The sequence below is a fragment of the Zootoca vivipara genome, chromosome 11, assembly GCF_965207765.1.
Source record: "Zootoca vivipara chromosome 11, rZooViv2.hap1.1, whole genome shotgun sequence".
In the NCBI taxonomy this organism is placed as follows: domain Eukaryota; kingdom Metazoa; phylum Chordata; class Lepidosauria; order Squamata; family Lacertidae; genus Zootoca; species Zootoca vivipara.
The window spans coordinates 53197522-53223992 of NC_142594.1; the positions used below are offsets into that span (position 1 = coordinate 53197522).

General features: G+C 46.0%; 1 protein-coding gene across 1 annotated transcript in view; it reads right to left on the minus strand.

Moving 5' to 3' along the window:
- The window catches only part of GJC2 (gap junction protein gamma 2), an 80501-nt gene that overhangs the window by 50873 nt on the left and 3157 nt on the right, over window positions 1–26471 (minus strand). Inside the window, exons 2-3 of the mRNA XM_060280992.2 lie at window positions 18454–18520; window positions 3755–3851 (exon numbers count right to left, since the gene is read on the minus strand). The gene's annotated coding sequence lies outside the window, so the exon portion shown is untranslated. The remainder of the gene's footprint in view (window positions 1–3754; window positions 3852–18453; window positions 18521–26471) is intronic.

Below are 26471 nucleotides of genomic sequence, written 5' to 3' on the forward strand. Positions count from 1 at the left end.
CATACGCTCCTGAAAATAACACATGGAAATCATGGGGAATTGCTATGCAAAAATTTGTATATCAGGCAAAACTACCTGTGACCATGTATATTTGGAGAAAGCTACCCTAAAAATTGTGGGACCCAGGTGGCACTGTGGGTTAAACCACTGAGCCTAGGGCTTGCTGATCAGAAGGTCGGCAGTTCGAATCCCTGTGACGGGGTGAGCTCCCATTGCTTGGTCCCAGCTCCTGCCAACCTAGCAGTTCGAAAGCACATCAAAATGCAAGTAGATAAATAGGAACTGCTACAGCAGGAAGGTAAACGGCGTTTCCATGTGCTGCTCTGGTTCGCCAGAAGCGGCTTTGTCATGCTGGCCACATGACCTGGAAGCTATATGCCGGCTCCCTCGGCCAATAATGCAAGATGAGCGCGCAACCCCAGAGTCGGTCACGACTGGACCTAATGGTCAGGGGTCCCTTTACCTTTACCTTTACCATAAAATGCAGGTGGCATTGTGGGTTAAACCACAGAGCCTAGGGCTTGCCGATCAGAAGGTCGGCAGTTTGAATCCCCATGACGGGGTGAGCTGCAAAATGAGCGCCACAACCCCAGAGTCGTCTGCGACTGGACCTAACGGTCAGGGGTCCCTTTACCTTTACCTTTGCCCTAAAACGCTGGTGAAATTTTATGAAGACTTAACAAACAAACCCTCAAACTAATGCGGAAATGTGGAGAACTGAACTTAAAATTGGAAAAATGAGAGACTGAAAAGAACCAAAGTTGCCCATCCCTATGCACAACTGGGACACACCCTGACTCAGGGGTCTCCCACCTTTTTAAGCCCATGGCTTATGAATTATTGAATTTTCGAGTGGATATTCTCCCACCAGATAAGCACTCTCTGCCCTTCCCCATGCCCAACACATGCAGGAAGAGTAAGGAAGAGATCTTTGTTCAGGCAAGTTAAAGGTACAGGCTTGGCAGCAGACACTGAGTTCAACAGTTCAGAACTGAACAGAAGCAATGAAGATGTCCCAACGGTTTCTACACCCAGCCCGCCCGAGCTTTCAAAGACGAGTTGCGAGGCAAGTGGGGTAAACTGTCAATATTCCAATTTCCTCCTTCATCTCCATGTACTCTTCAAGGGAAGGAAAAGGGATCCACTCTTACCACATCATGAGCAGGGGGGCAGTGAGGTGGAGGTGGGACCCCCGACATGCACTTTTGAAGAGGAAGGACCTTAGAGAGATAATGCCCAACCCTCTCTTCTCTGGGACCGTTACCACCGGCAATCACGGTGCAGCGAAACAGTTTGTCATCCTGTCTGCAGTTTCTGAGAAGCAGATGGAGGGATTCTTCTGATTTCTCCCACGCTATCTGCCCTGTTGAGACTCAGCCGATGTTGCAATTGCTGAGTTCTTCACAGTTTTGGGGAGGAAAAGCCAGGGAATGAGAAGGGAAATGGGGTTGTGTAAATAAATGATGCAAAGATTCCATTGCTTCTGCTTAAGAAGGCCAGAGGTAAAAAGAAAAGAAAAATGATATCCTTATTCAGGCTTGATTCCCAGTTCGCTTGGGGTGTGTGCAAAACTGGTCCTTTTATTTCCATAGGTACCTCTATGTTCCCACACACTGGCGCCATATGTTTGGGACACTTATCTGCAAGAGTAGAAATTATGTTCCTGCAACAGAGGTGTAAACCACTGCTGCCCATCACCCAGTAAAGATTATCCACATCTGCAGACCTTAATCGCGGCTGCACATTGTGTGTGCTTCATCACACAACATCTGGCAAACCCAGCCACTGATTTTTATTTACTGTATGTGTTTCTTGGCCGATCCAACAACATTTCTCAAACCACACGCCTGTACAGGAACCCTTTTCTGCCACAGTAAAAGTGCAGTTTTTTGCATTAGGAAAGGAAAACCACTGATATTAACCAAATCCCAACTGTTACCTCACTGAACTAAACCTCCAAATTCAGCCTGAGTGTAAATTAAAGGGATGTGTTTGTTTGTTTGTTTGTTTGTTTGTTTAATTTACATTCCGCCTTCCTCCAAGGAGCCTAAAGAAACCTCCACAGTGCTGCCACTCTTCAAATTATCTTCACACCAACCTTGTGAGGTAGGTTAGTCTGGCCCAGGATCACCGAACCAGCTTCATTCCTAGGTGGAATCTACACACATATAAAAAACACTGTGGAAATGCTTTTTTTTTAAAAAAAAAACGTTTTGAAAAATACATTGCAATGGCCATAGCTCACTGTTGCCATCTTGTGTCACATTTGTTTATTGCACTTTACAACACACTTAAAACATTTTATTTGCAGCTGTATAGCTGAGTCCCTGGTCCTATACTCTAATCCAGGCATGGGCAAACTCGGCCATCCAGATGTTTTGGGACCACACTTTCCATCATCCCTGACCACTGGTCCTGTTAGCTAGGGATCATGGGAGATGTAGTCCCAAAACATCTGGAGGGCCGAGTTTGCCTATGCCTGCTCTCATCACTACACCACACTGACTCTTGACTGGTTCCTAACTTTCCTTTTCGGATAAGAAGCAAAGTGGCTCTTGACACAGCAACATAAGGTTGGAAAATCTGATAACAGATGTGTTGGTTCTATACAGTTAACAAGATTTAAATACCACTTGATTGCAAGGAAAGCTCTAAGTGGGTTGCAAAAATATAAACCAAAACAATAAGATTATTGATAAATTGGTTAAAAACGAGTATTTCAAGACATTTGGAGGATGATTAAAATCAACAGGAGCTAAAAAGAAGGAAAACACAGCTGGGTAGGCTTGCCGAACAAAAAATGTTTTAAGCAGGCACCGGAAAGAGCAGAACAAAGGTACTTGCCAGATGTCAATAGGCAGGGAGTTCCAAAGTGTATGTACTACCACACAAAAAAGAACGATTTCTTAAAAGTACAAAGCAAGCATTATGTGTTTCTATGTGTTTTAATTGCATTGTTTCAGTACTGACTTATTTGCTTCCCTGGGCTCTTTCGGAGGAAGGTTAGGATATAAATTTAACCCACAACACTCAGACCATGCTCCTGTTCAGAACAGTTCTCTGCAACATGGAGTATGCCGTTTCCTTTCGCCGGGGAAGGAAATATCGCTGGTGCCAACTTAGAATCTTACTGCGGGCTTGTCTGAAACGGACCTCTTACTGCAGCTCGGCTGCAAACTGAAAAGGCACAGAATTTGACCGGCTCCTGATTTTCCTTTCCTGATAAGAAGCAACGCCGGCGAGGACCAGCCGTTGTTGATGCAGCGCCCATGAAAGACAACCCCAGAGAAAGTCCAGGCTCAGGACAGCCTGACAGCACATCAAAACATCCACAAAGGATGCATGTAAAGATTCGGAGCTAAGCGCCGCTTTGAATAAACACAGCGTCAAAAGTTGCCAGCGCTTCTGCCTTTCTAAGGTGCACATGAGAAGGCCCTGGCTGAAAGATCAGGAGGCGGAAAGTATGCGCAAGATGATGCCAAGTTGCCCAGAATAAACGGGACTTCGGCGTGTTGATGAAGTGGGTGGCATATTTGTCATGCGAATCCTATTTCTCCCAAGGTGGCTTGGGAGTTCATCTGTTATTATTGTTAACTGGAAAAATAATGGTAAGGGTTTTTAAAATACATATATATATATGAAAAAGTAACGTGACAAGTATGAAGCAACAGCACAATGCAAAATAAGGCTTCTTTGCAACCCGGCAGACACAAGGAATCTTCCATTATTAAGAAACACAGGAGGCATTCCATACCTTTCACAGACAGGAAAAATGGGTGGTTCTTAGCTGTGGGTCTTCCTTCTTTTTTTCCGCACAGGGTTCGTGCAGCACAGCTTCACCGCCTTCACCTCTGACACAAAAGAGAAGAGAAAAGGAGGAACAATCCCTCATTATCTGGGAAGGGTATCAGCAGGCTCGCGCCACCAAGCACAACGAGGCATCGTTCCACAGCCCTCTTTAAAAGGGCCCCATTGTTGCAGGGCAGCCGAGGCTCGTGCGCACGGAACCGCACTCTTGCGCTTCTCGGCTGACTTGCACCTCGCTTCAGAAATGGGTCGCCTTCGTGGGCCGTGCTTCAACAAAGCTTTCAGGAAGGGGGGACAGCCAACTTTTCAGAAAAGTATGACTCAAGTCTAGTCCAGAGAGTATGAGATGGCAAAGCCCTAGCCATGTGTAGCGCATAAGGGAAGAAGAAAGCACCGCAGTGCCGTAAAGGCAGGCGAGAGCCTAAGGTATAGAATCTGGCACCCTCCAGATTTGGTTGGACTGCAACACCCATCATTCCTGACGCACTGGATCTGCTGGTTGGGGGTGACAGGAGTTAGAGACCCTCCCTGCCTGCGGACTGTCTCACCAGAGTGGTGCATGCTCTGGTTATCTCCCACTTGGACTACTGCAATGCGCTCTACGTGGGACTACCTTTGAAGGTGACCCGGAAACTACAACTAATCCAGAATGCAGTGACTGGGAGCAGCCGCTGAGACCATATAACACCGGTCCTGAAAGACCTACATTGGCTCCCAGTACATTTCCAACCACAATTCATAGTGTTGGTGTTGACCTTGAAAGCCCTAAATAGCCTCAGCCCAGTATACCTGAAGGAGCGCCTCCAGCCCCATCGTTCAGCTCTGAGGGCCTTCTGGCGGTTCCCTCATTGCAAGAAGTAAGGTTACAGGGAACCAGGGAAAGGGCCTTCTCAGCAGTGGCACCCACCCTGTGGAATGCCCTCCCATGGAAATAAACAACTATCCGACTTTTAGAAGACATCTGAAGGCAGCCCTGTTTAGGGAAGTGTTTAATACCAGATGTTTTATTGTGCTTTTAATTCTGTTGGGAGTCACCCAGAGTGGCTAGGGAGGCCTGGCCAGATGGGCAGCGTATAATTAAGTTAATAATAATAATAATAATAATAATAATTTATTTATACCCCACCCATCTGGCTGGGTTTTCCCAGCCACTCTGGGCGGCTTACAACAGAAAAATGAAATAAAACAATTAAACATTAAAAGCCTCCCTAAACAAGGCTGCCTTCAGATGTCTTCTAAAAATTTGGTAGCTGTTTTTCTCTTTGACATCTGATGGGAGGGCGTTCCACAGGACAGGCACCACCACCGAGAAGGCCCTCTGCCTGGTTCCCTGAAACTTGGCTTCTCGCAACGAGGGAACCGTCATATTATTATTATTGTTGTTGTTGTTTAGTCGTTTAGTCGTGTCCGACTCTTCGTGACCCCACGGACCATAGCACGCCAGGCACTCCTGTCTTATTATTATTATTATTATTATTATTATTATTATTATTATTGAGTACAATAATTTCCGGATAGCTACAGGTTTTGCATCCCTGCTGCCCTCCCCTTCAGAGAACCACTTCAGAGCCTCTCTTCCACCTGCGGCACATTTTCTGCAAAGCAATTCCCCCGGATATAATGCATATTTGTATACTGTTTCCTCTTCTTTGCGCATTTGCACATGCACCTCAACCTAGTGCAGTCACGTCTGCACACATGACGAGGCTTTCTAAAGTTGAAGAAGTGCGAATCTCACAGGAGGCCTGTGCTTCGGTCCGCATGGCGTCTCTGAAAGTGCGAATTAGGGACGTTTGCCTGTGAAATATACTCGGAGTCGAGAGTGAATTTCATGCTCTTTATTCAGCTCGTAGTCATCAAGGAGAAGAAGAGAAGAAGAATGCCCTTTTCCCAAAACCATCTGCTTATATACATTATTTACACAATGGGCTTTGCGTGATTGGCTACTTCAGGGCTACACCTGTGGGCCAATCAGTTTGTGGATTCACTTCTGCCAGCCGCCTGATTGGCTGCTCCTGCAGGCCAATCAGGTTGTGGATTCACTTCCACCTGGAGTTGGATTGGGTGGCTCCTGCGGACCAATCAGACTGCTGATTCTGGATCCTATTGTTCTATGATTCAGCTCAGTACATAACAGCCTGCAAATGAGAACAGAATCCAATGTCACCCCATCCAAGCTGCTGAGCTATGGGGTTTAGTGAAGAACCAGAAATAACCCTGTCTCACCCGAAATCTGCACTAGATTTGCGAAAACAAAGGAGACAAGCTCTCTAAGGGTACATCCATACCAGCTGTTGTTCTTGGACTACTCCCAGGACACATGGAGTCTGTCCCCAGCCTCTGGAGAAGAGGTAGGGTCAGGGTTTTTGCAAAAACACCAAACTACCTTCATTGCAACACAACACCCCTCAGCTGCAGTTGGTCTCCTCTGCGAAACAGCTATTCTGTATATAAACACACACACACACACTTCATGTCCTTTGTCCTAAGGTTCCCCTTTAACCTCATCAACCTCGCCACGTACTCTATTGGCTACGTGATGCCCTGGAGTCGTGTTTCAGTTCTTTCATGACCTACTTCAGGCGTAACCCCATCCGCATCAGCTCACTGAGCAAAGGCCTGCCTCTTTATAGGCATCCGCGGTCACGTAAATTGGGAGTTCGGGGACGGCTTTAAGATGAAGCAACTTGTTACAAGTTGAGAGATTTTACTTTCTTGGGTTCCATGATCACTGCAGATGGTGACAGCAGTCACAAAATTAAAAGACGCCTGCTTCTTGGGAGAAAAGCAACGACAAACCTAGACAGCATCTTTAAAAGCAGAGACATCACCTTGCCGACAAAGGTCCGTATAGTTAAAGCTGTGGTTTTCCCAGTAGTGATGTATGGAAGTGAGAGCTGGACCATAAAGAAGGCTGATCGCCGAAGAATTGATGCTTTTGAATTATGGTGCTGGAAGAGACTCTTGAGAGTCCCATGGACTGCAAGAAGATCAAACCTATCCATTCTGAAGGAAATCAGCCCCGAGTGCTCACTGGAAGGACAAATCCTGAAGCTGAGGCTCCAATACTTTGGCCACCTCATGAGAAGAGAAGACTCCCTGGAAAAGACCCTGATGTTGGGAAAGATGGAGGGCACAAGGAGATGGGGACGACAGAGGACGAGATGGTTGGACAGTGTTCTCGAAGCTACGAACATGAGTTTGACCAAACTGCGGGAGGCAGTGGAAGACAGGAGGGCCTGGCGTGCTCTGGTCCATGGGGTCACAAAACGTCGGACACGACTAAACGACTAAACAACAACAACTTGTTACAAGACCGCAAACGGAGGCAGGGTACTTTTTTTTAAAAGGTCCTGAAGATGGTCTTCATCAGCATGCATGGAGCATGAGGCTAACAATGGCCGCAAGGGCTGGGGCTCCGCTTGCACTATCGGAATGCCTCTGAATTCCAGTTGCTGGGAATCCCACTAGTGGGGGAAACGCTCAGGTCTTCCTTGCAGGTTTCCCATAATAGGTTGGCCACCGTAAGAACCGATTGCTGGACTAAATGGGCACCATTTGGACCTGATCCACCAGGGCTATTTTTCTGCACATGCATGCTGAAGTATCTGAAAGCAGAGCTGTAGGATCGGCAAAATATAAGAATAGTACATGTGAAAAGGATCTAGGGGCCTTGGGAGATCACAAGCTCAACATGAGTCAACAGCATGATGCAGCAGCAAAAAGAAAAGCTAATTCGAGGCTGCATCAACAGAAGTCTAGTGTCTAGATCAAGGGAAGGAATAGTCCCACTCTATTCTGCCTTGGTTAGACCACACCTGGAGTCCTGTGTCCAGTTCTGGGCGCCACAATTTAAGAAGGAGATTGGCAAGCTGGAATGTGTGCAGAGGAAGGTGACCAAGATGATCTGGGGTTTGGGAAACCAAGCCTTATGAGGAAGAGTTGGGTATGTTCAGCCTGGAAAAGAAGAGACTGAGAGGAGATAGCTTCAAATATCTCAATGGCTGTCACAAGGTAGATGGAGCGAGCTTGTTTTCTCCTGCTCTGGAGGGTAGGACTCGAACCCATGGCTTCAAGTTACAGTGGTACCTCGCTAGACGAATGCCCTGCTAGACAAATTGTTCGCTAGACGAATGGGTCTTGCTATCGGAGGTTGCCTCGCAAGACGAATTCGTTCTGTGAAAAATTCATCTAGCGAATTGCGGTTTCCCATCGGAATGCATTGAAATTCAATTAATGCGTTCCTATGGGCAAAAAAAAAAAAAAAAAATGAATCAATGCATTCCTATGGGATTCGCAAGACAATTTTTTCGCAAAACGAATTGACTCACAGAACGAATTAAATTCGTCTTGCGATGCACCACTATAAAAAAAAGGAGATTCCGACTAAACATCAGGACAGGAAGAGCTGTTACATGGAATCAGGCAGAGGGCCTTCTCAGTGGTGGCGCCCACGCTGTGGAACGCCCTCCCATCAGATGTCAAGGAAATAAACAACTATCTGCCTTTTAGAAGACAACTGAAGGCAGCCATGTTTAGGGAAGTTTTTAATGACTGATGTTTTAATGTATTTTTAATCTTTTGTTGGAAGCTGCCTAGAGTGGCTGGGGAAACCCAGCCAAATGGGCAGGGTATAAACAATAAATTTATTATTATTATTATTATTATTATTATTATTATTATTATTATTATTATTCAGCAGTGGAACAGACTCCCTTCATTGAACGTTTTTAAGCAGAGGTTGGCTGGCCATCTGTCATGGATGCTTTACCTGAAATTCCTGCATTGCAGTGGGTTGGACTAGATGACCCTCGGGATCCCAGCTCTACAGTTCTATGATTCTATGTAACATGTGCTGCTGCCAGTCAGGGTAAACAATGGTGAGCTAGATGGACGAATGATATCACTCAATACAAGGTTGTTTCCTCTGTTCGCTTGAAATTCAGAAAGTTGTTATCTCTGGCCTTGGCACAGCAGCTTGCTCTAGCGATAAATAATCATAATAGTAAATCTAATTAGCAATTGGATTTCGATCCATAAAGTCTCTGGGCTTGCTTTCCTAGCTAAAACCGAGGCAGCCTCAGACTGCACTCTGGATAGCTGGCAAAATAATCCCTTCATTTGCAATCCATTCAGGAGTGCTGTGATCTGTAAAGTAATTGAGCAGGCCTTTCATCTTTATCGGGCTCTGTGTAAAAAGCTGCTTTACCTATCCAATTGCAAGCTCGTCTTTAACCCACAAAGGTGCTCTAAATTTGATTTAACATTTGTATTCTGTTTCTCCAACGACAGATGCCTAGCTCAAAGCAGCTCGGAACAATCACGATAGCATTAAAATAAAATAAAAAAACAACCAACAACGTCACAATCACTATACTATCATCATCAAAATGATAAAAATGATCAATGCAAGTCAAGCAAAGTCATAGGAACTCAAAATATCAAAAAGTAAAATAAAATCAGAAATCAAAATGATTTATACAATTCAACAAAGCCATAGCAACTCAAACTCAAATTTCTCAGATGCCCTCCTCACATTGTGTCATGCATATTCCAATGAAGGTCTACTTTGAAGTAAGTCCCACAGTGCTCAGTGGGGCTCATTCCCACAAACCTTGCCTTCAGCTCCTTGGAGGAATGGAAGGATAGCAATGCAAAATAAATAAGTGACTCGTACAGACTGCTTTGCAAAGCTAGTCTTCACTCCCAGGGTTGCCAGCTTTTCCTCTGTGTCTGCACCAGCAAGCAGCCCCTAAACACCAAGAATCTGAACAAGCTGGAGAAAAGCTGGCTAAGCAAAGACCAGAACCTGGCAAATGGAAGCCCTTCATCGCAGAAGCTGCTGGGTCTCAGCAGAACACCCCAACATGGTGAGCCATTGAACTGCAGGCGGGCACATTCTCCATGACCGACCTGATTCCGTCCACCCAGTATAAGAGGACTTCCTGTTCCACCGGGGCCTGCCTTGAGCAACATGGTCTTCCCAAGCTCTGGCTCTCTGGTTATTCATAGAATCATAGAGTTGGAAGAGACCACAAGGGCCATCCAGTCCAACCCCCTGCCAAGCAGGAAACACCATCAAAGCATTCCTGACAGATGGCTGTCAAGCCTCTGCTTAAAGACCTCCAAAGAAGGAGACTCCACCACATTCCTTGGTAGCAAATTCCACTGCCGAACAGCTCTTACTGTCAGGAAGTTCTTCCTAATGTTTAGGTGGAATCTTCTTTCTTGTAGCTTGAATCCATTGCTCTGTGTCCGCTTCTCTGGAGCAGCAGAAAACAACCTTTCTCCCTCCTCTATATGACATCCTTTTATATATTTGAACGTGGCTATCATATCACCCTTTAACCTTCTCTTCTCCAGGCTAAACATACCCAGCTCTCTAAGCCGTTCCTCATAAGGCATCATTTCCAGGCCTTTGACTATTTTGGTTGCCCTCCTCTGGACACGTTCCAGCTTGTCAGTATCCTTCTTGAACTGTGGTGCCCAGAATTGGACACAGTACTCCAGGTGAGGTCTGACCAGAGCAGAATACAGTGGTACTATTACTTCCCTTGATCTAGATGCTATACTCCTATTGATGCAGCCCAGAAGTGCATTGGCTTTTTTTAGCTGCTGCACCACACTGTTGACTCATGTCAAGTTTGTGGTCAACCAAGAATCCTAGATCCTTTTCACATGTACTGCTCTCAAGCCAGGTGTCACCCATCCAGTATTTGTGCCTTTCTCTCCCCCCCTCCCAAGTCACATTCAGGTCATCTACTCCAACCCCCCTTGCAATGTAGGAGCCTTTTTGCCCAATGTGAGGCTCTGACCCACAACCCTGAGGTTAAAAGTCTCATGCACAGTACTCCAGGTGAGGTCTGACCAGAGCAGAATACAGTGGTACTATTACTTCCCTTGATCTAGATGCTATACTCCTATTGATGCAGCCCAGAAGTGCATTGGCTTTTTTAGCTGCTGCATCACACTGTTGACTCATGTCAAGTTTGTGGTCTACCAAGACTCCTAGATCCTTTTCACATGTACTGCTCTCAAGCCAGGTGTCTCCCATCCTGTATTTGTGCCTTTCAAATTTTTTGCCGAAGTGTAGTACTTTACATTTCTCCCTGTTAAAATTCATCTTGTTTGCTTTGGCCCAGTTGTCTAATCTGTTAAGGTCATTTTGAAGTGTGATCCTGTCCTCTGGGGTATTAGCCACCGCTCCCAATTTGGTGTCACCTGCAAACTTGCTCAGGATGCCCTCAAGCCCATCATCCAAGTCATTGATAAAGATGTTGAATAAGACTGGGCCCAAGACAGAACCCTGTGGCACCCCACTACGGTAGTCACTTCTCTCCAGGATGAAGAGGAGCCATTGATGAGAACCCTTTGGGTTCGGTCAGCCAGCCAGTTACAAATCCACTGAATGGTAGCACTGTCTAGCCCGCATTTTACCATTCTTTGGTGGTGATTTCTGGCCTGCTCCTTGAGCCTGCCTCCTGATTTGTCCTGCGGTTCCAACTTGTCTTTGGTCCTGACCCCTAGCTTGCCCCACAACCTCTGGCTCTTGGCTCACTGCAGGCAGCTAAGCTGCCCATGACCTTCCTCAGCTCAAGTTTCTGAGCCAAGCGCTGTCCATGCACTTCCAAACTCACTTCAGGGAGCTGAAAACATTTTTGTTTTTTATAAAGTAGACGTTCTCCAGATGCCGAATTCTGGAGGAGACGCCAAATTCTGAACATGTGCTGATGCAAGCACATGTGAGCAGGCTATGAATAGCAGGGGTGGGGGAACCTCGTAATACTAGAACCCGGTAGGGCCATCCAAGAAAGCTGAACGTTGGAAGTTTCACGCACCAGCTTGGAAGGCTTTAAAAATGGATTAGAAAACAATACGGTGGGCCCAAGAAGGATGCGGGTGGCGTTAAACCACTGAGCCCAGGGCTTGCCGATCAGAAGGTCGGTGGTTCGAATCCCGCAACAGGGTGAGCTCCCGTTGCTTGGTCCCAGCTCCTGCCAACCTAGCAGTTCGAAAGCACGTCAAAGTGCAAGTAGATAAATAGGGACCGCTACAGCAGGGAGGTAAACAGCGTTTCCATGTGTGGCTCTGGTTCGCCAGAAGCGGCTTAGTCATGCTGGCCACATGACCTGGAAGCTGTACACCAGCTCCCTCGGCCAATAATGCAAGATGAGCGCCGCAACCCCAGAGTCGGTCACGACTGGACCTAATGGTCAGGGGTCCCTTTACCTTTACCTATACCTTTACAGTGGGCAAGGCTATTGTTATGTACTGAGCTGAATCCTAGAACAATAGGATTCAGAATCAGCGGGAGCTACCCAATCCAACTCCAGGTGGAAGTGAATCCGCAACCTGATTGGCCTGCTGGAGCAGCCAATCAGGCGGCTGGCAGAAGTGAATCTGCTACCTGATTGGCCTGTAGGAGCAGCCAATCAGGCTGCAGGCAGAAGTCAATCCATAATATAATTGGCCCACAGGTGTAGCCCTGAAGTAGCCAATCACGCAAGGCCCATTGTGTAAATAATGTATATAAGCAGATGGTTTGGGGAAAAGAGCCATTCGTCTTCTCTTCTCCTCCTTGATGACTATGAGCTGAATAAAGAGCATGAAATTCACTCTTGACTCCGAGTATATTTCACTGGCGACGAGGATGGGATCCTGCTGAGCTGACCGCCACCACGCACTGCACCGCAGCACCGCCACCAGAGCTACAACCTAGTGGTTCAGTGGCGCCAGACCAGACAGCCCTGGCACAGCCAGCAGCCTCGGAACACGAGCCAGAACCAGAACCCCTGACCAAGGAACACCCCAGGCCACAACGCACACGGAGGCGGCCAGCAGACCTTGGGGACTACGAATGCAACTTCCCGGGCAGGACTGGAACTTAGAGGGGAGGGGTGTTATGTACTGAGCTGAATCCTAGAACAATAGGATTCAGAATCAGCGGGAGCTACCCAATCCAACTCCAGGTGGAAGTGAATCCGCAACCTGATTGGCCTGCTGGAGCAGCCAATCAGGCGGCTGGCAGAAGTGAATCTGCTACCTGATTGGCCTGTAGGAGCAGCCAATCAGGCTGCAGGCAGAAGTCAATCCATAATATAATTGGCCCACAGGTGTAGCCCTGAAGTAGCCAATCACGCAAGGCCCATTGTGTAAATAATGTATATAAGCAGATGGTTTGGGGAAAAGAGCCATTCGTCTTCTCTTCTCCTCCTTGATGACTATGAGCTGAATAAAGAGCATGAAATTCACTCTTGACTCCGAGTATATTTCAGCTATCAATGGCTGTTAGCCACAATGGCTATTATACCTCCAGTGTCAAAGGTGGTATGCTTCTGAACACTAGTTGCTGGGAATCACAAACTGGGAGAGCCCTTTGGTGTCCAGGGCCTGCTTGCAGGATTCGCAGACGCATCTGGTTGGCCCCTGTGAGAAAAAGATGTTGTACTGGGGGGGGCTTATGGTCTGATCCATCAGCCACACTGTTCTCATGTTCTTTTGAAATGACTTGCTTCCCTAGGAAGGAAAAATAAAATCTCCAGGGAATGGGTCTGGATAATGAAGGGTGGACATAAAGAGATGGACTGCCCCGTAAAATTTCTCTGCAGTACTGGTTATGACTAAATAAAATCTGGATCTCAAACAGTTCGTGTTCTGCCACAATATTTATGGAAGTGTAGACATGTACCAGACAAACAGGAGTCACAGAACCTCCAGCTTGATGCTCTGCATTTATTTTTTTTCGTTCCTGGATTCCAAGTTTTTGTATACTGTTATAACAAAACATCTATTGTCAGGGCGCAAACAGACTTCAGTTGATGTTCTCGCTTTTTCCGCCGGTAGTAGAAGAAAGAGACAGAGACAGAAAGTTCCAAAATCTAAACTAAACTCGCAAAAAGTACATTTGGCAGAATTAAGCTAGAAGGTGAAAATATCATAATTCTGCACAATCGCGTCCCGAATTTTGGAATACTGCTCACGGCACAGCGTCCATCCTAGCGGTTTCAATCCTAAGCAGTCTTGGATCATGCCAGCTGTCCCTCCCCAAACCCTGCCTGCATGTGTGGAGATGTTGACCTCCCGTTGAATTGTTGAAATTCTGGTGTGCCTTCAGCATGTGGCAAGGGGTGGAAATGCTCAAATAGTTCAGGCCACCAGAAGCAAAAGGATGAGGTTGTGGCTCAGCTGAGGTGCAAACAGAAGGAAGGTGGCCATGGCAATAGGGGCTCATCCACCAAAACATTGCCACAAAGAAGGACAGGTAAAAAAGAAAGTACTTCTTCACACAGAGCATAGTTCAACTATGGAACTCACTTCCACAGGAGGCAGCAATAGCCACTAACTTGGATGGCTTTAAAAGAGATTAGACAAATTAATGGAGAAGAGGGCTATCAAAAGCTACTAGCATTGATGGCTATTGCTCTGCTTCCTCAGTCAGAGGCTTAAATGCTTACAAATTCCAGTTGCTGGAAACCACAGGACGGGGAGCACTCTTTTCTCTTATCTCAAAGTGTTGGTGCTGACCTTTAAAGCCCTAAATGGCCTCGGTCCAGTATACCTGAAGGAGCGTCTCCACCTCCATCATTCTGCCCAGACACTGAGGTCCAGCACCGAGGGCCTTCTGGCGGTTCCCTCGTTGCGAGAAGCCATGTTGCAAGGAACTAGGCAGAGGGCCTTCTCGGTGGTGGCGCCTGCCCTGTGGAACGCCCTCCCAACAGATGTCAAAGAGGAAAACAACTACCAGACTTTTAGAAGACATCTGAAGGCAGCCCTGTTCAGGGAGGCTTTTAATGTTTAATAGATTATTGTGTTTTATTCTTCTGTTGGAAGCCGCCCAGAGTGGCTGGGGAAACCCAGCCAGATGGGCGGGGTATAAATAAATTATTATTATTATTATTATTATTATTATTATTATTATTATTATTATTATTATTATTATTACTGCACCTCTTGCACAACCAACCTGCTCCCCTAAAAGTTAGTTCTTGCTTTCTTTTCTTTTTCTTTTGCAATGAGGAAAGTGTTAGGAAAACATGGTAGAAAGTTGGTGCTTGGTGCAGCAGTATCTAACCTCCCTGCAAACAAGTCAGGATAAATGTTCAGTAGAAGGTTGCCCAGAAGCGGCCCAGGCTCGTAGCTTTTCTGTGCTAAACAGACAAAGCGAGATCCTCTCATATCACAGCTGACAAGGAAGTGCTCTCTGCAAGTAGGCAGGGTGGCAGGAAGCACAGCAGGGTGCCCTGTTCCCTCACCCCCAGGGATCATTCCCACACTGTGACCGGGCAACCAACCCAAAGAGCCGTACAGGAGGCAAACAAATTGAGACAGGCTTTGATCGATCCTTTGATTGAGGGAGGCACAAAGCACACCCTGATTCGGCACACAGCAAGCAAACAGCCTGCCCAGGAGCAGAGTCTCCCAGTTTGTCCAGGGAAAATTGTTGCAGGCAGAGGGTCGGGGGGTGGGGTGGACAGGGTCTTTAGTTGTTGTTTAGTTGTTTAGTCCTTTAGTCGTGTCCGACTCTTTGTGACCCCATGGACCAGAGCACGCCAGGCACTCCTGTCTTCCACTGCCTCCTGCAGCTTGGTCAGACTCATGTTGATAGCTTCAAGAACATTGTCCAACCATCTCATCCTCTGTCGTCCCCTTCTCCTTGTGCCCTCCATCTTTCCCAGCATCAGGGTCTTTTCCAGGGAGTCTTCTCTTCTCATGAGGTGGCCAAAGTATTGGAGCCTCAGCTTCAGGATCTGTCCTTCCAGTGAGCACTCAGGGCTGATTTCCTTCAGAATGGATAGATTTGATCTTCTTGCAGTCCATGGGACTCTAAAGAGTCTCCTCCAGCACCATAATTCAAAAGCATCAATTCTTCAGCGATCAGCCTTCTTTATGGTCCAGCTCTCACTTCCATACATCACTACTGGGGAAACCCGGGGTCTTTTAGACAGCTTAAATGCTGTGGGATACCCAGCCTCATATAACCAACATGCCTAAGTCTATTTAATGCATGAAGGGGTTAAGCCCATAGATTAAGCTGTCTAGCCAGGCTTAGCTCACCTTGGGAGGAGCTATGTGTGCGTGTGCACATTGCGTGGCCCCGGCCCCCTCAATAGCGGAGGCAAGCCGCTGTGCTTGGCAGTGGGTTGGACTAGATGACCCTTGGGGTCCCTTCCAGCTTTATAATTCTATGACTCTAGCCACAATATGTTCTACCTCCACAGCTGGAGGCAGCAATCCTTGCTTCCGAATACCAGTTTGTGGAAACCGCAGGAGGAGCAGATGCTCTTGTGTTCGAATCCTGCTTGCTGGTTTACCGTAATGGGCCTCCGGCTGGCCCCTGCGAGAACAGGATGCTAGACTAGATGGGCCAGGGGCCTGATCCAGCAGGCTCTTCTCCTACGTCCTTCCCTTTCTCTGGGAGCCTCCAAGTCCTACCACCCCAATCCTGACCTGGCAAAATCTGTGATTTTCACAAAGATGCCCAGAGCTAAATGACATCAAGCAAAAAGATGCCAAGTGAAGCCAGATGCAAAATTAAGCAGATGGGGCCCTCACCTGCGTGTGAACTGAGGCAGCCATAGTTGCAGCTGCCTCGCTCCATCCCCGACGCACTGACACAGCGGAGACCGTCTGCAATCAATTGTGCACACACTTAGAGAATCCTCAAGTGCTTCAAGAGGGTGAGAGAAGTATGATGTTTAGAAGAGGCACCCAGAAATGGCAGGGGCACGTGGGCTTAGCTCCTGCTCTCATAATACCACAGCTTGCGGCCATTCGATGAAGCTTAAAGCTGGAATATTTGAGGCACAGGAAAGAAAGCGCATGGTTTTTAAACTACAGTCCTCCCTTGGTTTTCGAACAGCTCAGTTCTCGAACATTTTGGCTCCCGAACACCGCAAACCTGGAAGTGGTAGCTGAACGTCCGATGGGGATTCCGCGGCTTCTGATTGGCTGCAGGAGCTTCCTGCAGCCAATCAGAAGCCGCGCTTTGGTTTCCAAATGTTTTGGAAGTCGAAACGACTTCTGGAACGGATTCTGTTCGACTTCCAAGGTACGATTGTATGTACAGTGGTACCTCGGTTTACAAACACAATTGGTTCCAGAAGTCTGTACTTAACCTGAAGCGTACTTAACCTGAAGCGAACTTTCCCATTGAAAGTAATGGAAAGTGGATTAATCTGTTCCAGACAGGTCCGCTGAGTACTTAAACTGAAAATACTCAAACTGAGGCGTACTTAAACCGAGGTATGACTGTAATTCACTCCCACAAGAAGCAGTTGTGCCTGCCCAACTTGGATGGATCAGACAGATTCTTAGGCTGTTCTCCTTCTGGACATCTCATAGGGATTTGGTTGGCCACTGGGAGAACAGGGTGCATTTGGCCTCATCCACAAGGTCTCTTCTTATGTCCTTAAACCCAGGGGTGGGAAGAAGGAAGTTCAAGATCTACTGATAGATCTCTGGGTGGTTTGCAGAAGATTGGCAAGGGCTTCTGACTCCCGGTGGTTTAACAACAGCACAAGCAAAACTATTTTGGGCCGTGTTCAGAAAGTGGTGGGGGGGGATGAGTCTTCAGACCCCTGGGCTCTCACTTGTGGGGTGCCTCAGGGTTCTGTCCTCTCCCCCATGCTTTTTAACATCTATATGAAGCCGCTGGGAGAGATCATCAGGGGGTTTGGGCTGGGTGTTCATCAGTATGCGGATGACACCCAACTCTATCTCTCTTTTAAATCAGAACCAGTGAAGGCAGTGAATGTCCTGTGTGAGTGCCTGGAGGTGGTTGGGGGATGGATGGCAGCTAACAGATTGAGGTTAAATCCTGACAAGGCAGAAGTACTGTTTTGGGGGGACAGGAGGCGGGCGGGTGTGGCGGACTCCCTGGTCCTGAATGGGGTCACTGTGCCCTTGAAGGACCAGGTGCGCAGCCTGGGAGTCATTTTGGACTCACAGCTGTCCATGGAGACACAGGTTAATTCTGTGTCCAGGGCGGCTGTCTACCAGCTCCATCTGGAACGCAGGCTGAGACCCTACCTGCCCGCAGACTGTCTCACCAGAGTGGTGCATGCTCTAGTTATCTCCCGCTTGGACTACTGCAATGCGCTCTACGTGAAAAAGGAAAAAAACCTTTGAAGGTGACCCGGAAACTGCAATTAATCCAGAATCCAGAATGCGGCAGCTAGACTGGTGACTGGTCACATAACACCGCTCCTAAGAGACCTTCATTGGCTCCCAGTACGTTTCCGAGCACAATTCAAAGTGTTGGTGCTAACCTTTAAAGCCCTAAACGGCCTCGGTCCTGTATACCTGAAGGAGCGTCTCCACCCCCATCGTTTAGCCCGGACACTGAGATCCAGCGCCGAGGGCCTTCTGGCGGTTCCCTCACTGCGAGAAGCCAAGTTACAGGGAACCAGGCAGAGGGCCTTTTTGGTAGTGGCGCCCGCCCTGTGGAACACCCTCCCATCGGAGGTCAAGGAGATAAACAACTACCTGAAGGGACCACAGCATCTCCAGGTATGGCTGAGAGAGACTCACTGTCTGAAACCCTGGAGAGCCATTGTAAGTCAGCACAAACCACACTGAGCTAGATGAACCATATGTTTGACTCTACACAAGGCAGATTCCTTTGTCCAAACATGGCTGGCCACTAACCTGGAGCATGCTGGGAAGTTTCAGCAACTGCTCAATCTGGGTGCAGGAGAATGCTGGCTTTCAGTTTCTGAAAAAGGAAAAAAAACACTATGTCAGATCATGTTTAACTTAGGGTTATTTTTGTTTCTTTTGCTTGCAGGCACCGTCACAGGTTTGCCTTAATTGTTCTAATGCGAGATGAGCGCGCAACCCCAGAGTCGGTCACGACTGGACCTAATGGTCAGGGGTCCCTTTACCTTTTTTTATACCCTTTTAAAGTCATCATGGTCAAAGAAATTTCGAACAGGCAAATAAACCTGGGAGAATGTTAGCTTGGCTGGCTAAAGAGAGGCATACAGAAAGAGTGGTAAATAAAATAATAGATGGAGAAGAGGAAATTACAGAATTGGAACAAATTCAGGATAGATTTATGAAATATTATTTTTAAAAATTGTATACAGCGTAGAAGAAGGATGAGAGAGAAATAAAAAGGTAAAGTGCAAGTAGATAAATAGGTACCGCTAAAGCGGGAAGGTAAACGGCTTTTCCGTGTGCTGCTCTGGTTCGCCAGAAGTGGCTTTGTCATGCTGGCCACATGACCTGGAAGCTATACGCCGGCTCCCTCGGCCAATAATGCGAGATGAGCGCCACAACCCCAGAGTTGGTCACGACTGGACCTAATGGTCGGGGGGTCCCTTTACCTTTACCTTTATGAAGCCACATGTTGGAGCTGGTTGAAAGAGTGGATCTTACTTAAAAATATGGAGATCTTGGAATTAGAAGGTTGGGATAGAATTTATGGGTGGCATGGCTATCTAATGTATGGGAAAATACAGGTACATAAAAGACTTACGAATCACTTAGTGAGAAAGGCTCTATTTGAAGTTTGGGAGAGAACAAAGGAGAAAATCATAGGGGAAAAACCCCGTGGTGGACCTCCCCAGTAGAGGCAACCTCCACACTGAAGAATAATGCAAGAAAATTGTGGCCAACCTACAAAGAGTTAGTGGAAGAAATGAATGAAAACCCAAAATTAAAAGATTATGAAGAACTAAAAAAGATGGGAATAAATTGGTTGGAATATTTTCAATTGAAAGCGACTTTTGAAAAACGAAACAAAAAGTAGAGGGTTTGAAAATAAAATATCGAAGTTAGATAAAGAAGTCTTACAGAGTAAACAAAAATGTATAAATTATTAAATAATATACAAATAGATCAAGAGATCAAAAGTAAGACTATGTTAAGGTGGGAACAAGATTTAGATTACAAAATTTAATACAAAGATGGGGCTAAATTTTGGACAAAAATTATAAATTTTACGGCTCCTTATCCATGAAAAGAAAACTTTACAAAGATGCACCAAAGGTGATATATGTGACCAGATAGGCTGGCAAAAATGAAAAAAATTGGGTAACAATAAGTGCTAGAGGTGTAATAGAATGGTTGGAATATTACACCACATGTGGTGGTCCTGTCTGGAAATTAAGAAATTTTGGAATATGATACATGAGGAAATTAAAAGGTTGATGAAAACATCACACAATAAAAGAGCAGAATCATATTTATTAGGAATTTTGAATGGCGCCATTCCGAAAGATAAAATTAGTATTTTCCTATATGCGACAACAGCGGCGAGAATGTTGATAGCCAACCATTGGAAAGGAAATTATATTCCAACCAAAGAGGAATGGTTGAATAAATTATGCGAATATTTGGAATTAGCAAAGTTGACTGATTTGATAGGACAAAAACCAAAAAAATATAATTCAGAAACAATGGAAATGTTTAAATGATTATTTATGCAGACAAGGATCAAATGTAAGGTATTGGTTGTGTTTAGAGTAGACTTGTGAGAGATTTAGAAAATTTATTGACTGAAATATTTGTGTGAGATTGTATGGGGGGGAAATACGGCATAACAGATCTAAACTTGCTTAAAATGTATATAGGAAGTGCAGTGTAAGCGGTGGAAGTCAATTAATGAAATTTTATTATTAGTTGCATATTGAGATACTTGTAGAATAAATTTGGAATTCTTCCAATTTTTCTTCATTTTTCCTTTTCTTTTTTTCTTCTCCATTTTCTTTTTCTTCTTTTTTTCTCTTTCTTTCCTTTCTTCATATATACATGCTTATTTGAAATAGGTCCGTATAGTTAAAGCTATGGTTTTCCCAGTAGTGATGTATGGAAGTGAGAGCTGGACCATAAAGAAGGCTGATCGCCGAAGAATGGATGCTTTTGAATTATGGTGCTGGAGGAGACTCTTGAGAGTCCCATGGACTGCAAGAAGATCAAACCTATCCATTCTTAAGGAAATCAGCCCTGAGTGCTCACTGGAAGGACAGATCCTGAAGCTAAGGCTCCAGTACTTTGGCCACCTCATGAGAAGAGAAGAATCCTTGGAAAAGACCTTGATGTTGGGAAAGATGGAGGGCACTAGGAGAAGGGGACGACAGAGGACGAGATGGTTGGACAGTGTTCTCGAAGCTACGAACATGAGTTTGACCAAACTGCGGGAGGCAAAGGAAGACAGGAGTGCCTGGCGTGCTATGGTCCATGGGGTCACGAAGAGTCGGACACGACTAAACGACTAAACAACAACAACAATTTGAAATATGTGTGTGTGTGTGTGTGTGTATTTGCAATATCTTGTTCATATTTTGTAATAATTATTCTAAATAAATAATAAATTTCAAAAAATAATAAAATAAAATAAAATAAAGTCATCCATGATCATTCCCCGCTTCTTGTGGGAGTTTAACTATGCGCTTTCATTATTTTGCCTTGAACCACCCGACATTCAAAGCACCATGGCTTTCCCCCATGAGAAGTTGTTAGGAGCCCCTAACCCAGAATGGTTTAACAACCGATCGCTCTTCCAAGAAAACTCTGGGAATCGTAGCTCTGCGAGGGGAATGGGGGTCTCCTAACAAACCTCGGCACCTTTAACAAACTACAAGTCCCGGGATTCGTTGAGGAAGCCGTAACTCTTTAAAGTGGTTCGATACTGCTTTAAATAGTACTGATGCAGAAACTCTGGCCTGAGTCCTCAAGGGCGAAGAGGTTGCTCGAGAGATTCTCTCTCAGCATGTTCTGAGGGGTTTGTTTCCTCCAAACGGCGTACCCCAATCCCTGCATTTACAGGTCTGGCTAAAAATAATCTTTGAAACACTCCTCCGTTTTAACCCTGCCCTTGCATAATTATTATTTTTTTGCAGCGTCTAATATCGACTGCTGGAGGCGACGACTGAACCACTTTAAAACAATTTGCTGAACATTGTCCTGGCACTGGTTTTGGGAGGGCGAGCGGCCCAATAAATAACACAGACAGTGGGTCAATAAAAGCAGGAAGGGAGCCAAATCGGTGGCGGGTTTGTCACTGTAGCAGAATGAATGCAGGGAATGAAGAGAGTCATTGCCTTCCCAAACCTCATACACTGCGGAAGCACCTCACGAACAGGACTGGCTGTGCATTTCTCCATTGTAGAAAGAAAGCCCGAATAAATTTATTAATTGCAGGGAGGGGAGAGTGCCTAATTTGGACACCTGGGCAGACGTATATTGTATTTTCAGGATTTCTTTTTTCAATTTTATGAAATAAGAATAAAATAAATTCCAAAAGGCTTGTTCACGTATTATACTGAACACAGGTACAAGTCCTCTCTACCATAGCTGTCAAGTCGCCCGTTTTTCCCTGGAAACCCCCGTATTTAAACCCGTTTCCCGCTGTTATCCCCAATTGAAAAAAATCCCGCAAATCCCCCGCATTTAGAAAGCAACTCCTACTGGCCAGGGAGGCTCCTTCTGCGCATGCCTGGACATGCGCAGAACCAATTTCGGGTGCCGTCTGCCCATCTCTGAGCACCGGAAATCGGGCAGCGATGCGTAGAAGCAACTTACAGTGCCGCGCCGCTGCTGATCCCTTATTTTTCAATCCAGGAGTTGGCGACTATGCTCTCTACACATGTGCAACTATATATGTTGAAGAGGTTGCACTTGCTGATTTGTACATTTCAACTATTGCGTACACAGACTGTACACTTAATGTTACATATGAATAACTGCCTCTCGCCATATGAACAAACCCGGACCCCGAGATCATCATCGCAGGCCCTGCTTCATGTGCCTCCTCAAGAGGTCTGGAGGGCAGCAACACAAGAACAGGGCCTTTTCTGCTGTGGCTCCTTGTATGTGTAATCCTCTCCCCAGAGAGGCTCGCCTGGTGCCTTCATTACACATCTTTAGGTGTCAGGAAAAGGCATACCTCTTCCCCCAGGCCTTTGGCAGATTAAACAACCTATGGTCTTTTAAAATGTGGAACGGTGGAAATTATTGATTTGTTTATTATGTACTGTTGTGTTTTTATAGTGAAAACTGCACTATGATCCTCATATCAAGGGCAGTATATAAATTTCATAAACAAATAACTAGAATATTTAATATACAGCCCAAATGTTGCATACAAAGTTTGTACATTCGTTGAATGTAATGTGTGACACCACTCTTAAATTTGTTTCCCTATGCTTGTTTAGGACATTTTTGGGGTCTTCCTAAAACAAGCTCAACAAATTTGGGGCTGTTTTTTTCACTTTTTGAAATATGGCAACCCTAAATGTGGGGGAATTAAGGCACACTCCCGTCCTCACATCAGCTGAGGGGTGCGTGAGAGCACACCTTGCTGGATCTAAGAAGGATCTGGGAGTTTGAAGCTCCCAATGCTTCCTTAGAAATCCGGCCCTTTCCTGCCCCACACCTGACGTCAAGCATGGCACAGGTGGGTGTAGCTTCCTAAAAATGGCCTGGCAAGCAAAATGAAGACACCTGGGCAGACTGTGTTGGGTTCAGGCTCAGTAGCAAACACAGTGCTCAGGAGTCACGATCCAGGAGTTCAGGAGCAGACCAAGGTGCTCAGGGCTGGGTGGAAGCAACAGCAATGTCCCAACAAAAATAATCCCTCCACATGGCCAACAACTGCATGACCTCCATCCAGCTGACTCACTGCAGCACACTGGGACAGAGAGAGGCAGGGGCACGACAGCAGGGAGGTGCAAACACTCCAGCTGAATTTCGCCCGCCGTTGCATTTGCACCATGCCGGCCTTGCTGCCACCGTGCCCCTCCTCCCCTCTCTCATGCCATGCTGCAGCAACTCAACCAAATGGAGATTGGGCGAACAGCACAGCCCTGAGACACCGCTCTGTGTGTCCTGCTGTGTCCATGTAGCAACAACTTTGTGCGCAATGGCTCACCGACGCAAATCCGGCCGTTTCCTCTGTGCAAAAGGAAAGGAGTAATTTCCTTCGCCTGAGGCACCCACTTTCCCAGGAATAAAATAAAACGCAGGCCTGGCTGGGGGCACCTCAGAGATAAGGTGCCTTTCCCAGCCACCCCAACTTTTCTGGGGATGTATCTCAGGAAAAGTGACAGGTACAGCTGCCTCTTTCCTGATATCGTCTGCTCATCTTGTTGAAGTAAAAACATCGCCTGAATTAAATTTCACTTTTCTTCCCCTCCCTCTTATGCAATCTAATTTTTCTCCACTCTCCTCTGCATCAGTATGTTCAGTGTTGTTCATATTTTGTCCTTATTACAACAACAACAACAACAACAACAACAACAACAACAACAACGTTTCTCCCCACCCCCACCCCCAGAGAGTGTTTTCTGATTACACTCCAGAGGCCACCAACCCATAACATGAACATGAAATCTTTATTACGGCCAAAGGCCCACAATATAATCTTATGCAACACAATATACAAAAACACTGGGCAAGACAGGATAAAGTAAAGCAAGAGTAAATAAAGTTAAAAAAAAGAACTTTTAAAAAAAATCAATACATATAAACAGATATAATTTGCAAGAATTCCTTGGCTAAAATAGATAGAACAGTACATTTGTTTCGACAAATTTCCACTATAAATCGGGTAATGGAACAGATTTTCAGTAATCATGAAAACCATTTTTCCTTTTGTATGAGAGAACTGTAACCAAATATCTTGCTACTAGCAGTGTTCTGCTAGGGTCGCTGTCTTGTAGCAGATATGTTAACTGAGACTCCAAGTTCTCAGTCAAACTTTCTGTTATTATGGGAAGTAGAAATCTGGTCCGGGAGTCCGTGTGCAAGGGACAACAGAATAATATATGATGGAGAGATTCTATAGTTTTGTTATCACATGCACATAATGCTGAAATTTGTCCTTTAGTAAACCTATTGCCCATAACGTTGGATGGAAAAACGTTAAATCTTGCCACCAACCCATAAATTCACCCCTGGCTTCTCAACAGCACACAGGCAGATCTTGACAGTGGCTGTTTTTTTCCGTAGATTGAGAATTTCTATACAGATCAAAGGTTTATCATTGTTTTAAGACAGTGATGGGCAACCTTTTGAGCTGGGTGTGTCAAAATTCGCCAAAAAAACCGAGCATAACTTGGGTGGTGTGTGACTTCGAGAGAGAAAAAACCCATAATTTCGCAATCTTTATAACAAAAATGTATAATTGTTTCCTCTTTTTAAAAAAAAGGGAAAAGGGGAGGGGAAAATTATTAAAGTTTTTTTAAAAAAATATTCGGTGGCTCGGGAGCCCATCCGGCAGCTCCTGAAGCGCCGGTCACTTTCAGGAGCTCCGCAGCTCCGTGCCGACCACCCTCTTGCCTCGCTGGAAGTCCACAAGGCCCCCAGTGATGCGTCGCCTGTGGCATTCCGCCGCCAGCCGTAAGTGAGGTCTCGGAATGCGGCCGCGTGTCACCGAAAATGGCTATGCGTGTCAGTGCTGTCACGCGTGTCATAGGTTCGCCATCACTGTTTTAAGAGCTCCAGAACAGGGCAATGTCCAGTTCTTCCACCACTATCTCAAATGCCTTCCTCCAAGTTCTTACTGGGTCCATCAGCAACTCCTTATCTACACAGCAAACGAAGCAGTGAGCTCTAACTACAGGCCAGAGAAGTTTTCTCCCTGCCATGAAATCTATGCACAAAACATGCAGCATGGCTCTCTGTCGCCCCCTGTGGGTTTCTTGTGGCAGCTCCCAGACAGAGGCATTTATCCCCATTCGCACACTCTCTCTGCAAATATTCCTCTCTAGCCGTTGCTGACTTCACACAGTCCAAGAAAACTCATGTTTTTCATAAAAAAGTAGATGATGGCTCACAATGGAAATACGTTGTTTTCCTTCCTTTTGCTTTCTGGAGAAAACAAGCAGCCTCTCCTGCTGTAACCATCCGCGTTTTTGTTCTGCGTCCCATAATGGAAAACAAACATCCTGCCAAAATTAAGGGCGTTGAAGAAGTGCAGGATAAATACATAGCTGATTAAAAACCATCCTCTCTGTACAGTCACACAGCACAGTGTTGAACTATGGAAGTCACTTCCACAAGACACAGGGCTGATGGCTGCCAACATGTGGGGCAGCTTCAAAAGGAGGGCAAGACAGATCAATGGAGGGAAAAGCTGTGTTTCACTCAGGCCCTGCTTGTGATCTGCCTATTGGGGCATCTATTCTCCTGTGAAAACAGGAGGCTGGCCTGATCCACCAGGCACTTCTTATCATAGAAGGAGCATAGAATCATCAAGTCAAGAAGGATACTGACAAGCTGGAACGTGTCCAGAGGAGGGCAACCAAAATGGTCAAAGGCCTGGAAACGATGCCTTATGAGGAACAGCTTAGGGAGCTGTGTATGTTTAGCCTGGAGAAGAGAAGGTTAAGGGGTGATATGATAGCCATGTTCAAATATATAAAAGGATGTCATATAGAGGAGGGAGAAAGGTTGTTTTCTGCTGCTCCAGAGAAGCGGACACGGAGCAATGGATTCAAACTACAAGAAAGAAGATTCCACCTAAACATTAGGAAGAATTTCCTGACAGTAAGAGCTGCTCGGCAGTGGAATTTTCTACCAAGGAGTGTGGTGGAGTCTCCTTCTTTGGAGGTCTTTAAGCAGAGGCTTGACAGGCATATGTCAATAATGCTTTGATGGTGTTTCCTGCTCGGCAGGGGGTTGGACTGGATGGCCCTTGTGGTCTCTTCCAACTCTATGAT